This window comes from Megascapheus bottae, chromosome 1 (assembly GCF_031878675.1).
Source record: "Megascapheus bottae isolate mThoBot1 chromosome 1, mThoBot2.hap1, whole genome shotgun sequence".
Classification (NCBI taxonomy): Eukaryota; Metazoa; Chordata; class Mammalia; order Rodentia; family Geomyidae; genus Megascapheus; species Megascapheus bottae.
Window position 1 is genome coordinate 105,046,392 of NC_143509.1, and position 14,426 is coordinate 105,060,817.

The 14,426-nt window shown below is 40.4% G+C and overlaps 1 protein-coding gene across 13 annotated transcripts in view; it reads left to right on the plus strand.

Annotated features, from left to right (window-relative positions):
- Pcbp3 (poly(rC) binding protein 3) overlaps window positions 1–14,426 on the plus strand; it is a 180,679-nt gene that overhangs the window by 46,732 nt on the left and 119,521 nt on the right. For 12 of the 13 annotated variants that reach the window (XM_090350672.1, XM_090350707.1, XM_090350690.1 and 9 more), the window contains exon 2: window positions 2,751–2,841. The exons of the other annotated variant lie outside the window; for it this stretch is intronic. The gene's annotated coding sequence lies outside the window, so the exon portion shown is untranslated. The remainder of the gene's footprint in view (window positions 1–2,750; window positions 2,842–14,426) is intronic. 13 annotated transcript variants of the gene reach the window in all.

The following is a 14,426-nucleotide window of genomic DNA, read 5'->3' on the forward strand; positions in this document are numbered from 1 at the left end:
ATGGGACTGCATGTGCATATCTCTGCTCCTTGCTTAGCTCCATTCTAATCTAATGGAACCACTGTTCCATTAGAATGAAAAACATTTTTCTGCATATTCAGAGGGTTAGTTATTAGATACAAACATATACTTTAGGCAGTAAAGAATATATGTACATATACACTTTAGAGAGTAAAATTGGCTGACTTTCAAGGAGAAATTGATAAATCAATATTCACACAAGCTAACTTTTTTCATATGAGCTATCTTAATGTGCTTTTTTTTTTTAGTAATTGATAGATCACATTTACACACACGAGTAAAAGATTTTAATGATACCTATTCAAGCCCTGTCTCTTGGTTATTAAAAAATGCAGCTATGGGCTGGGAGCATAGCTTAGTTGGTAGAGTGCTCACCTAGCATGCATGAAGCCTCAGGTTCTATTCCTCCATACAACATATACAGAAAAAGCCGGAAGTGGCGCTATGGCTCAAGTGGCAGAGCTCTAGCCTTGAGAAAAGTGTCCAAGGGACAGTGCCTAAGCTCTGAGTTCAAGCCCAAGCACTAGCAAAAAAAAAATGCAGTCAAATGAATTCTCTTAAAATGTGAAGTGTTTTTCAAAACTATCTTTGTGTTTGCTTGTAAAGTAAATCTCAAAAATTTTCAGACTGTTTTCTATTTAAAACAATTAACTCAGAAGCCTAGTGTACTCATATACACCTGTAATCTACCACATATGGAGGGAAAAACACTAAAAATCATGAGAATTAAAGCTGAAGTCACAGTAGAAATACCTATAGTTGATAACGCTTAAAGATATAAATCACTTGTGGAGGGAATTTATATGCATTTGACAAATAACAAAGGCTGAAAATCATGTTTCCAAGTTAAGAAACTATAGGAAGCCAGGTGTGATGGCTCACACCTGTAACACTAGCTACTCAGGAGGCTGAGATCTGAGGATCAAGGTTCAAAGCCAGCCCTGGCACAAAAGAACCTGAGACTTTGATCTCCAATTAACCTCCAGAAAACTGGAATTGGGGGCTTGCTCAAGGGTAGGGCGGTAGCCTTGTGCTGAAGAGCTCAGGGATAACACCCAGGCCCAGGGGTAGAGTGGTAGCCTTGATCTATAGAGCTCAGGGACAGCGCCCAGGCCGAGATTAAGCCCCATGACCCACAAAAGAAAGAAAGAAAGAAAGAAAGAAAGAAAGAAAGAAAGAAAGAAAGAAAGAAAGAACAGGAAGCAGTAAAAAGTAAGGTTCAGAATGGAAATTTGTGAAATAGGAAACAGAACCATCTGACTTTTATTCCATTAATAGGATATACTATTATCCTATAATAAGATATATAGGATTGATTTTTTTGAGGTGTGGTAGGTATTGAACCCAGGATCTTGTCTATGCTAGCAAAATGCTCTACTTCTGAGTGATATCCCCAAGCTCTTAGCAAGGACAGTTTGTCTGCTAACTAAGTATATGACATATACTCTAGTCCTAGCACTTGAAAGGCAAAAGCAAAACACATGACTGTAAGGCATGTCCAGTGCATTAATAGATTTTTTTTTTGCCAGTCCTGGGGCTTGAACTCAGGGCCTAAGCACTGTCTATGGGTTTTCTCAAGGCTACAGTTCTACCACTTGAGCCACAGCACCACTTCTGGCTTTTTCTGTGTATGTGGTACCGAGGAATTGAACCCCCGGGGCTTCGTGCATGCTGGGCAAACACTCTACCACTAGGCCACACTCCCAGGCCCTAGTAGATTTGCTTTTGAATGTTGTACCAACTTTATGTTTGAAGCCAAATTTCACTTGGACATGGTATGCAATTATTTTTATGTTTCTGGATTAGATTTGCTAGTATTTTGTTGTAAAGTTTTATGTCTATGTTTCTAAAAGATACTGTGAAGTCATTATCTGGCTTTGCTCTTAGAGTACTTTTGTCCTTATAGATGTGATGTATGCTTTCCTTGTTGTCTTTTGGAAGAGTTAGTGAAGGACTGGTGTCCATTCTTCTTTAAATATTTGGCAGATTTTATCAGTAAAACCACTTTTCCTGTACGAAATTGTTGTTTTATTAATTAGATATTTTTAGCGCCAGTCATGGGGCTTGACCTCGGGACCTGGGTGTCGTCCCTGAGTTTTTCCTGCTCACGGTTAGCACTCTTACCATGTTGAGCCACAGCACCATTTCTGGTTTTCTGGTGGTTATTGGAGATAAGAGTCTCCAAGACTTTTCTGCACAGGTTCGCTTCAAACCGCAAGCCTCAGATCTCATCTTCCTGAGTAGTTAGGATTTTAGGAATGAGCCACAGGTACCTTGCTGGAAGCTTGTGTAGATTATGAACTCAGTCTCTTGTTTTCAGTTAAATGAGATTTTTCTATTTTTTTCTTGGGGCATTTTCTGCAGATTATTCATTTGCAGGAATTGGTTCATTTTATCTAGTTTATTTGCTAATATAAAATTGTGTTTCCTTAAAATTCTTTCTTATATAATTTTGGTAATGATATTCTCTTAATTATTCTTGTAATTTGAGTCTTCTTTTTTGTCAGTTGAGGGAAAAGTTTGTTAGTGAATCCAACTTTTGGATTTGGTTTTCCAACTTTTAGATTTGGTTTTCCATATTCTCATTTATTTTTGCTGTAGTGTTGGCTATTTTATTCCTTCTCCTTGTTTTGAGTTTTGTTTTCTCTTGTTTTCTAATTTTGAAACTTACTCAGTTGTTTTCTAATTTTGAAACTTACTCAGTTGAGCTCCTTCTTTTTCAAATGCAGGTGTTTTCACTGTGGAGGACCTAGCACCGCCCTCCTGCAGCTGGCTACTGGCTCCTGCTCCTGAGACTTTGAGAAGGGGGATGGGACTAGGGTAAGTTAAAACACTACCACATTCACTGTTCTTACCAAGAACCAGTTCTCCTTGACCAAATGACCCTTGGATTCCTGCAACTCTTGATTATTTCCACTTAATATGTTCGTTCATTTTTGTGGTGAGAAGAGCTGTTAGCTGGTATTTACTCTGCTACTCCCAGTGATGTCAGCTACTTATGTTTTATACTTAATTTTTATAAGACATTCTGCGGCAGTCACATTCAGTTTTTGAAAAAATTTAACACATCTACATGTCACAAGGACATAAGTCGTGTAAGAGTAGCTGGCAATTTTTTAGTTCAGGGCCATGGTACTCATGTCAAAACGTTCTAGAATGCTAAGAAATTAAAAAATATGACACTAGTGTAAGAGCAAAGTGATGTTAGAGCCACTATTGAATCTAGAGCCCAGCTTCTGAGAGGGTGACGGGGCTGTGAAGGAAGGTCATCTTGTGTTAGGTGCACCTAGGCTGACCATGGGTACCAGGTGTGCCCCTGCAGTGTACCCGCTGTGTCGAGTGGAGTGTTTGCACACTTTTGCCCTAGTAAGGCTGGTGTGTTGCCAAAAAAAGGTTGGTGTATGACTGAGTCTGTGGAGAGTAGTGAGTCTGCAGGTGACAGCTCCTGGGTGTTTGCTGCAGAAGTGGTGGAGGTCAGAGGGTCTGTTGCAAGAAGCTGTGCGCTGGTAATAGAAAATGTAACCAGTGTTTTTGGGGTCGTCCTTGCAGTCATGATTCCAAATCTAGTGCTGAAAGATCACTAGGTTTTTAAGACAGAGTACCATCTTCCAAGTTCAAAAGTTGGTAAGACAAAGTGCCATCATGTAACAGCTAAGTGATGGCACCTCCATATTGACATTAAAACCATGCATAGTGGCACAGGCCTGTAATCCCCCTATGCAGGGGATGGAGGTAGGGGATTGACATTCAAGGGCAGCCTAGACAACGTTAGCCTGAGGACACTGCCAAAGTAAAAGCAAAACAACTGAGGGGTCAAGAAGTGAGGGTTTGCCCAGAAAGCTTGATGATCCGAGTTCAGTCTTCAGTATTTCAAAAACCAAAACATGTGGTAGGAAAAGGGCAAAGGTATTTTTTTCTTCTTTTGCCAATTGTAGGGCATGAACTCTGGGCCAGAGTGCTGAGTAGCTAGGGTTACAGGTGTAAGCCACCAGTGCCTGGCAGGCAAAAGTCTTTAATGTTCATAATACCTAAAAATATTTTTATTGTTATTATAAAGGTGATATACAGAGGGGTTACAGTTACATAAGTCAGATAATGAGCACATTTCTTTCTGCTCACACCTGTAATCCGAGTTACTCAGGAGGCTGAGATCTGAGGATCATGGTTCAGAGCCAACCTAGGAACTAAAGAACCTGAGAGTTTTTATCTCCAGTTAACCACTAGAAAACAGGAAGTGGGGCTGTGGCTCAAGGGTAGGGTGGTAGCCTGCAGCTGAAGAAGAGCTCAGACAGCACCCAGGCCCAGAGTTCACAAAATATATGACTGCATTTAGGGCTTTAAAAAAAAATGGTAGTCTTGGGGAACTGTGGGCCTGTGCACTGTCACTAAGCATTTGTACTCAAGGCTAGCACCCTGCCACTTAAGCCACAGCTCCATTTCCAGCATTGTAGTGGTTAATTGGGGATAAAAGTCTCATGGACTTTTCTGCTGGTGTTGGCTTTGAACATCTATATTCAGACCTCAGCCTATTGGCTTATTGTGTAGCTAGGATTATAGGTGGGAGCAACTGACATAGGTACCTCAGAACCCTTTCCCTTTAGACCATGGCAATCATTATGGCATTTTTTTTTAAAGAAAAGAACAGTTGAAAGCAACCCAAATGCCCAACAATAGAGTTAGTAAATCAGTTACTGTCCATGTAAAAACAGACAATACAATATAAGGTACAGATTTGTGTATGTGTGCATGCTCATGTGTACATTGTACGTATGTGTATATTTGTGTATGATGTGCATATGCATATGTATTTTAAAAGTCTCAAAAAGTATAACCAAGGCCTTCCAACGTCTGTCTTTGATTCTGGGATCACTGCTGATCTGTGTTCTGTATTTTCTAAATTTTCTTCTATGTATATATCACTTTCTTATATTTGTAAGATAAAGAATATGTGTTTTTATCACTAGAAAATACTTATGTGACAAGCTGAATTTCAGGAAATTTTTTCTAAGCATAAAGTAATACAAAAATCCAAAATTACAGCTGTTTAATTTTTATAGACAAATTTATTTGAATATCGAACATTAAAAGAGCTGGGTACGTATGGCTCATGCCTGTAATCCTAGCTATTCAGGAGGCTGAAATCTGAGGACTGAGGTTCAAAGCCAGTTTGGCAGAAAAGTCCACATGAGACTAATCTTCAGTTAACCAGTAGAAAACCAGACGTGGCACGGTGGCTCAAGTGGTACTGTGCTGGCCTGGAACAAAAAGAGGCTCAGCACCCAGGCTCTGAATTTAAGCCCTACAACTAACAAAAAATAAAAATAAAAGGTTAAGAAAAAAACCAAGCTAGATGAACATTTTCTACAAATACTACAGATAGAAGTATATTAAATTATTAGGAAAGAATATGTAGTTGATGTTATTTTGTTTAAAAAACAGGTAGATGCTATAGTGAGAAAGTAAAATGTACCCAGCTGCTGTCAGCACATGCGTGTGGGGATGAGATGCTGTTAGGTATGGTGCTTGCATATTTTTGTACTTCACAAGCTTTCTGCACAGGGAGCAGGCATGAATTCTACAATAGTAGGGCCCACGATTGTCCTGGAAACACCTCCTGGCATCCTTGCCGACTCTGCCTCCCTGGGAGGTGACGGGGAAATGCTGTGCAAAACTGTTCCTCAGCAATTCCTCAGCGCCAGTGCTGGAGTACTCGCTGGAATGCGCAGAAGATGTATTTTAGACAGCTTCAATAAGCTGGTGAAAGGAACCAGTTACCATGTGTCTGATTCTGATGAGAGTAACTCACTTAGAAAAGTAGGAAAAGAAAGGGAATGAAGCTTAACAATGTTAACAAATGTTCAAACTTTAACAAATGAAACAAAAAGTCTTTATCTGCAAGTTGATCATAAATAAATCAGTATAATTTAAAAAGATTAAAATATGGCTATGTATATGGGTGCTTATGTTTACCTGAAACAAATATATCTTAATTATTAAATAGGAAAGTGAAACCAAAAATCCCCCCTCCCTAGAAGCAGGCGGGGGTGTGAGGAGGGCCCTGGGCGGCTGTGGTTCTGTGTGCCCGGCGTGTGGAGGGCTCAGTGGGATGATGAAAGGCTCGGCCAGGTTGACCGGGGGAGGCGTCCTCCAGCCTCATGAGAGGCCAGTGGGCACTCAGTGCTGCAAAGTGCTAGTTTGAGGTAGGGGAATAAAGAAGCTCACTCCTGACTACTTTCTTCCTTCTGTGGAGGCCATCAGTGAACATGTTAATTATTTAGAAATGGTAATTGCACTAGTGGGTCTGTGATAGGAATTGAGTTGACTCATCCTTGCCTGTCCTCCCCAGCAAAGAAGCCCTTTTAAACCCAGTTACCCACCCCCGCTTCTTGTCAGAACTGTAAGGACTGTACTATTTGGAGAGAGCTAATGAGATGCTTGGTCCTAAGATCTGGAGAAAATCAGAATCAAGGCCACCCTTCCCCTGAAGTCAGAGCCGTGCTGTGGCCTGCTTAGCTTTGGGATCTCTTCCTTCATTGAGACTATCAAAGTCTGAGCCACTGCAGACACCCTTGACAGGAGTGTCCACCCACAGAACCCCCGGTGTAATCTCCAATCGCAGCATCCTTTTGAGAGGTGATGAGCGGGTGGACCATGGGTGGTGTCCCCACTCTGGTCTGTCTCTGGGTGTATTGCTGGATCATCTGCCAACGGGCTGTTCAGGAAGCTAATAGTGCATGCTGCAAGGAGCCCAGCCCTGCCCCTTCCGTGGCATCAACAGTAAACTTGGTCCTATGGTAATGGTATCACTACAAGTGTGACTGGCAAGAGCATTCTCCTTGCATGTGTGTGGGGTGTAGGATGGATAGGGTGGGAGAAAATTTGGTTCTGGGACTTGGCCTCTGGAATCTAGAGCTCCCAGGCCTCTTCCTCAGGCACCAGCTGCCATCGGCTAGGCTGGAGGGAAGAAAGGATGGGTGGTGGGAGGACAGAACCATCCCTCTATACATTCCTCTTGGCGCGGGCTCAGTGTGGAATACCAACTCCTATGTAGTTGGAAGTAGGGAAGTAGGGAATTACGGATAAGAATTCAAGAAAGACAGCAGACTTGATAGCCAGACTTGTTTGTGCCATGCCCAGATCCTTCAACAGTTACATTTCACTCGTCTTGTTTTTAAATATCATTCTAATGAATATATTCTGTCATGGGTATGTGGTTTCACATCAGTGCTATTCCAGTGTGAGAGCCTGATTCTAGGCTCATCTGGCCTGGGTGCCCTTAGCATATTTCTCACCTGGGTGCCTGTGCATGTTCAGTGCCTGAACACTGAGGACATTTCATCAGTCTGTTGAGATTGTTTTTTTTTCCTGACTGATTGCATTTTAAGTATCTTATGGTAGGTGTTTATCCCTACCCTCATCTAAAAAGTCTACTTCTTTCTGTGTGTGTGTGTGTGTGTGTGTGTGTGTGTGTGTGTGTAGGGTACTGAGGTTTGAACTTAGGGACTCAAGTTTTCAAGACAGGCACTGAATCACCCCTCTAAGCCCTTTTCTGCAATGGTTATTTTTGACATAGGGTCTTGCTTCCAGCCCAGATGCATTCCTGGGACATGATCTATCTATGTTAGGCTTCTAGGATGACAGGCACTGCCACCTCGGTGTTCAGCTATCGTTTGAGAGTGGGTTTGGTGAGCAGAGTCAGGATGGCCTTGAATCAAAATCTTCTCAATCTTAGCCCTCCAAGCAGCTAAGGTTATACACGTGAGCTACCAGTGCCCCCAGCACACTCTGATTTTTTTTTCTTTTTACAATGAGAGTACCTGCATCTGTGAAGGTATGTAGATTCTAAGTTCCCCTACAAACTTCTGAAAGCTTACTCAAGCTGTTAGTGTCTTGCCCCTCAGGGAGAAGACCCCAACACTTTTATAGGGTGGTATGGATAGAAGGAAGGTGGTGTTTTTTGTGATTTTGTTTTGATTTTTGTTTTGGTACCAGTCTTGGAGCTTCAACTTGGGGCCTGAGTACTGTCCCTGAGCTTTTTGCACAGGTTAGAGATTTGTCACTTGAGCCTCAGCTCTACTTTTGGTGTTTGGTGGTTAATTGGACATAAGAGTCTTCTAGACTTTTTTGCCCAGGCTGGCTTCAAAATATGATCTTCAGATCCCAGCTTCCCGAGTAGCTTAGGATTATATACTCAAGCCACTAGTGCCCAGAAAGAAGGCTTTAGTAGTGAAGCAAAAGAATGTATCTGTTACCTGTTCTTTCACAATCATCTTTTTATTGTTTTTGTGGCAAGAATAGATGATAGATTTCATTTATTTCTTTTGGTGATCCTGGGGCTTGAACTCAGAGCCTCGTACTTGTGAGGCTGTCTTGTCTTATTTTTGAAACAGGGTCTTCATTCATTCCAGTCCATGTTCTTGGAAATAGACCCACTGATTTTAGGCTTCTTGTAGTTGCTGGGATGACAGGTGTACACACTGCATTCTGCTCCCATCCACTAGGTGGTCTTGGGATTTTTCTGACTCAGGACTGTGGGACTCCCAATTTGAGCCTCTCACGTAGTGTAGGATGACAGGTAGGTGCACGGCACCCAGGTCTGGGTTGAAGAAGGGTCTTGAGAACTTGACCACGAAGTCTGGCTTCCAGTCATGGTCTTCTTGTTCACAGCCTCCCGAGTAGCTAGAATTACATGCCCAAGCCGCCCCTGCCCATCTGCGTGTGTGCAGGCATGAGTGTATGCATGGTTCTTTTTTGTTTCTGTAGCTGTTACTAAGATTTCCTTTTTAAGTAACCAATTCTCATAACCGTGGTTTTATTTTCTTCATATTTTATTTTGGATAAGGATTATCACACTTCTTGGATTTATGCATTAGTTTGTAATTTTTACCAGTTTTTGGCCATGATTTCTTAAAGTGTATTTTTTTTGTCTTCTAGGCTTTCTCCTTTGGATGTTTTTAATTACGATATATTACTTTTGGGGGGAAGAGGGAAGTTGTATCTTTGTGCTTCATTTTAGATAAATACATTATTCCATCTATATGTAACCTATCTTTTCTGTAGTAGCTGTAATGTGATGCTAATCCCATCTTCCCCCCTCCCCTACCCCCGGGGTATTGATGTTTGAACTCATGGCCTGGGCCCTGTCCCAAGTCTGCTTTTGCTCAAGGCCCTTACCACTGAGCCACAGTGCCATTTCCAGCTTTTTCTGAGTGGTTTTTGGGAATGAGAATCTCATGGACTTTCCTGCCTGGCCTGGCTTCCAACCTTGATCCTCCAATCTCAGCCTCTGAGTAGTTAGGATTCCAGGTGTGAGCCACCAGGGACAGGCTTTAATCCCATCCAGTTTTATCCCTGATGACCTTTTCATCTCTGGATGTTTGATTTAGGTCTTTACAAAATTAGTTTTCTATATTTCTTTAGCATTTTATGCTTTCTTTGTCTTGAGCATGTGTAGTGTGTTAATTATGGCTTTTTGTGTATTAATTATGACTTCAACATCTCTGGGTGCTATTACCTATGTGTCATTTCTGATCATGTCTTCCTGATCAGCAGTTTACTTTGTGAGGTTATTTTCATGCTTCTGTTATGACCGGAAAATTTTGAAAACATTTTGAATTTTGTCTTATTGGGTTCTGTATTCTTTCAAACATTTCAAGCTTTGTTTTAAAATGCAATTTGAGCAACCAGGAAACTTCAGTTCCTTTGGCAAATTGTCAAGAACGTTGCTAGGCAGAGTTACATTTAGCGGGGCCATCAACTCGGATACTGATGTGGACTGTTAGAGAAGCTTTGCCTTCCTGAGCAGTTGGCCGCTTTGCATACTACAAGCTTTCTTTAGTCGAGGTTGGGAGTATGAACTCTTCCTGAATCCAAGCACTAGAGAGTGACTGAATCTCCTAAAGCCAGGAGACAAATCGGGATGAGAAGAGGTCACTCAGTTCTTCTCGTGCTTCAGTCAGGTGAATTGTGGGTAAGGTTTAGGGGAGTCTGGCCCTCAGCTTTTATCAAGACTTTTGTGTTCCAGCACTGGTTATGGGACTTTTTTCTTTGGAAACCCATTTTTGACTTTTCAAATAATTGACTTATGAAAACTTTTTTTTTTTTTGCCAGTCCTGAGCTTGAGCTCAGGGCCTGAGCACTGTCCGTGGGCTTTCTCAAGGCTAGAACTCTATCACTTGAGCCACAGCACCACTTCTGGCTTTTTTTCTATGTATGTGGCACTGAGGAATGGAACCCAGGTCTTCATGCATGCCAGGCAAGCACTCTACCACTAGACTGAACTCCCAGCCCGAACACGTTTTTTTAATGTTTTGTGAAAAATTTAATATCTAAAAGGATAAAGTATTATCGCTTTTCTTTGGATTTTCAACATGTGATTTCAAATTTTAATTATTTTTTCTTACACTATTTGCAGGATAGTCTACAGAGATTGTCATGTGGTTCCATGTAAGTAGTGATTTTTCACAGTGCTGTCTTAAAAATTACGTCTTTCCACTGAGGGAGTCTTCTTGTCTAGGTTGATTTTCTTAAGTCTTGCTTACATGTGAAGCTGACATCTTGCTGGTCTCTCAGAGCTGGTTGCTTACATGTGAAGCCTCTCAGGGTAGTTTCTCATGGCATGTAAGGGTCCTGTGTTGGTCCAGTTTCTGCAGATCCAGGCTGTTTCCTTCTTTTCTGTTTCCTTTCTTCTCCAAAGTCAACCTGACCAAATGGTCTGGCAGGGACTGGAGTGCCAGAGTCAGTTGGTTCCAGAAGACATGTGCCTTCATCCCTGTAATCTAACGGTCCTGCAGGTCTGACAGTGACTGTATGAGCCCATAACCAGGTGGGCTGGTGGAGAGGACCGGCCCCCAGACGCTCATACAAAATCACCTTGAGATAATTACTTTCCAAATTATTTTTGTTTTTCTAAAGCTAATAAACATTATTTTCCAGTTTTTCAGCAGGAAGCTTTAAAATATTTTATACTCTTGATTCTCAGTGCATTTAAAAATAATTTTATTATGTACAGAGAGATTATGATTTCCTAAGTCAGATAATTGAGTACATTGCTTTTTTGGATGATATCACTCTTTCCTTCAGTTTTCTCCTCCCATCCCAGCTCACAAGTTAAATGGGTCATTTTCCACATAATAAGTAACATGATTTCATTTGTTCACCTTTCTTCTCTCCCTTTCTGTATCCCCTTTATCCCTCCTCCAAAAGGAAAAAAAAAGGATTTCATTTGTTCACCTTTCTTCCCTCCCTTTCTGTATCCCCTTTATCCCTCCTCCAAAAGGAAAGAAAAGGATAAACAAACACTACCACCAGCACTAACAACAACAATAACAACAAAATCATTTTGATAAATGGTGTTTTAAATGTTCAGAGAGGTTACATCTTTGGGTTTTCTCCTAAGGCTATCATCCTTACTCTAGAAATTCACTGTATGTGTGAATTTCTAGAGTCCTGTATAATTTACCATATCCAGTTATATTTTAGATATAGCTACCACATATGAGAGAAAACGTGGGCCATTTGTCTCTGAGCTAACATGATCACTTAACATGATTTGTTCTAGGTCTGTACATTTCCATGAAAATGACATAATCTTATTCTTTCTGATGGATGATAAAAATTCCACTGTGTACATATACCACATATTATTGACCACTCATTTGTTATAAGACATCTGGGCTGTTTCCATAACTTGTCTGTTGTGAATAGAGCAGCAATAAACATGGATGTGCAGATGTATTTACTGTATCCTGACTTGTACTGATCTTGGTAGATGCCTAGGAGTGGTGTGGCTGGGTCAGAGGGGAGTTCCATGTTCAGTTTGAGGAATCTCTAAACTGCCTTCCAGAGTAGTTGTAGGGGAAAAGAAATCGTACCACACTGTTAGTGGGAATGTAAATTAGTACATTTGTTGTTTTAATTCTTTTTTTTATTGTCGGGATAATGTATAGAGGGGTTACAGTTACATTTGTCAGGTAATAGGTGCATTACTTCTCACACGTTGATACCCTTTCTCATGTTTTTGTCCTCATTTCCATCCCCCATCCCCTCCCAATCATCTTGTTTTCCCCACTTCCCTTTCCTATTTCAAATAAAGAAATAAATGTATATACAATATACCAGGTAACAAAGTAAGAGAATAGCAGTATGAGATTAACCATAAGGGCAAAAAAAGAGAAAAAAAATAACATAGTACATTAAGAACAACAATCACACAAGATAAAGCTCTTGTTTCTATATCCTAGAGTTCCTTTCATTTAGTCTCATTTGTTTTTTGGGGTTTTTTTTTTTTGGCCAGTCCTGGGCTTGAGCTCAGAGCTTGAGCACTGTCCTTGGTCTTTCTCAAGGCTAGCACTGTACCACTTGAGCCTCAGCACCACTTCCAGCTTTTGCTATGTATGTGGGGTACCGAGGAATCGAACCTGGGCCTTTGTGCATGCTAGGTAAGCACTCTACCACTAGGCCAAACTCCCAGCCCCTGTTTTAATTCTTGATGGTGGCGCGTCTAACTGGCATGAGATAGAAACTCAGTTGTTTTGATTTGCATTTCCTTTATGGTCAGGGATGTTGAGCAGTTCATCATGAGAAATCTCTTTATAGCTCCTTGCCCATTTATGTACTGGTTTATTAGTTTGGGGAGGTGTTAGTTTTTTGAGCTCCTTGTATATTTTGGATATGAGGCCTTTGTTGAATTTATTGCTAGAAAGATTTTTCTCTTAGTTTGTTGTCTTTCTAGTTTAATGACTCTGTCCTTTGCTGTGCAGAAACTTTTAATTCTCATACAATCCCATTTGTCTCGTCTCATTCCTAACTGCTGTGTCCCCGAGACTCAGGTTCTAATGTTTCTCCTACTCCGTCTTGCAGTAGTTCCAAAGATTCAGTTCTGATGAAGTCTTTGGTCCACTTCGAGTGGACACTGGTGCATGGTGACAAACAGGGATTCTCTATATATGGATGTCCAAGTTTTCCCAGCACCAATTATTGAAGAGACTGTCTTTTCTACTGTAGATCTTGAGCTCCCTTATCAAATCTCAGATAATTATAAGTATATGGCTTTATTTCTGAATCTATTCTATTGATTTTGGGGTCTGTTTTTATGCTAGTTTTATCAAGCTATTTTAGTATTATAGCTCTGTAGTAGAGTTTGAGATCTGGAATTATAATACTATCAGCCTTGCTTTTTGTACCTAAAATTACTTTTGCTACTTGAGGTCTCTTGTGATTCTGTATGAAGTTTTGGATTGTTTCCTCTATTTTGGTGAAGAATGTCATTTAGGATTTTCATGGGGATTGTGTTAAATTTGCAGATCACCTCTGGCAAGATGGCCATTTTCACAATATTCTACCTATCCACAAGCAGTGTTGTCTTTGATTTCTTTCTTCCATAGTTTTCACTATAGGGGGTCTTTTGCTACCTTGGTTAGGTTTATTCCTATTTTCAAATGTAATTCCTATTACAAGTAGAATTGTTTCCTGATTTTCTTTCATCTTGTACATTGATATACATAAGGCTAGTGATTTTTGTTATCTTACTACTTTGGCAAAGTTGTTGATTAGCTTTGAGCTTAAGGATAGAGTCTCTTAGGTTCTTTAGATATAACATCATGTTATCTACAATAGTTTGACTTCTTTCCCTATGTGAATCCTTTGTTTTTCTCTTGCTGTAATTACTCTGCCCAGTTCCATAATTATATTGAAAAGGGCCCGAAGAAAGTAGACATTTGCCTTGTTCCTGATTTTACTATATTTAACATAATGATTTTTTTAGATTTCTTTTTTTAGAATTTAATTTTATTGTTAGGGTAATAGACAGAGGGGTTACAGTTACATATGTAAGTTAGTGAGTACATTACATCTTGAACATTGTTACCTCTGATTTCAGTATTGTTAATATAATGTTGGCTTTTGGTCTGTCATATATAGCCTTCATTGTGTTGAGGTATGTTCCTACTATTACTACCTGCTGCAGAGCTTTAGAACATGAATAGATGTTGGATTTTGTAAAAGGCTTTTTCTGTATCTGTTGAGGTAATTATGTGATTCTCGTCTCTGGCTCTGTTAATATAGTTTATTGTTTATTGATTTATGTATATTAAACCAGCATTGCATCTCTGGGATAAAACCAACTTGATCATAGTGTATAATTTAATTTTATTATTTGTTGAATTTTTTTTGCCAGTCCTGGAGACTGAACTCAGGGCCTGAGCACTATCCTTGGACTTTCTCAAGGTTAGAGCTCTACTACTTGAGCCACAACACCATGTCCAGCTTTTTTTTCTATGTATGTGATACCAAGGAATCAAACCAGGGCCTTCGTGCATGCTAGGCAAGCACACCACCACTAGGCCAAACTCCCTAACCCCTCTTTTTTTTTTTTAACTCTGGCATGGACACTATCCCTGAGCTCT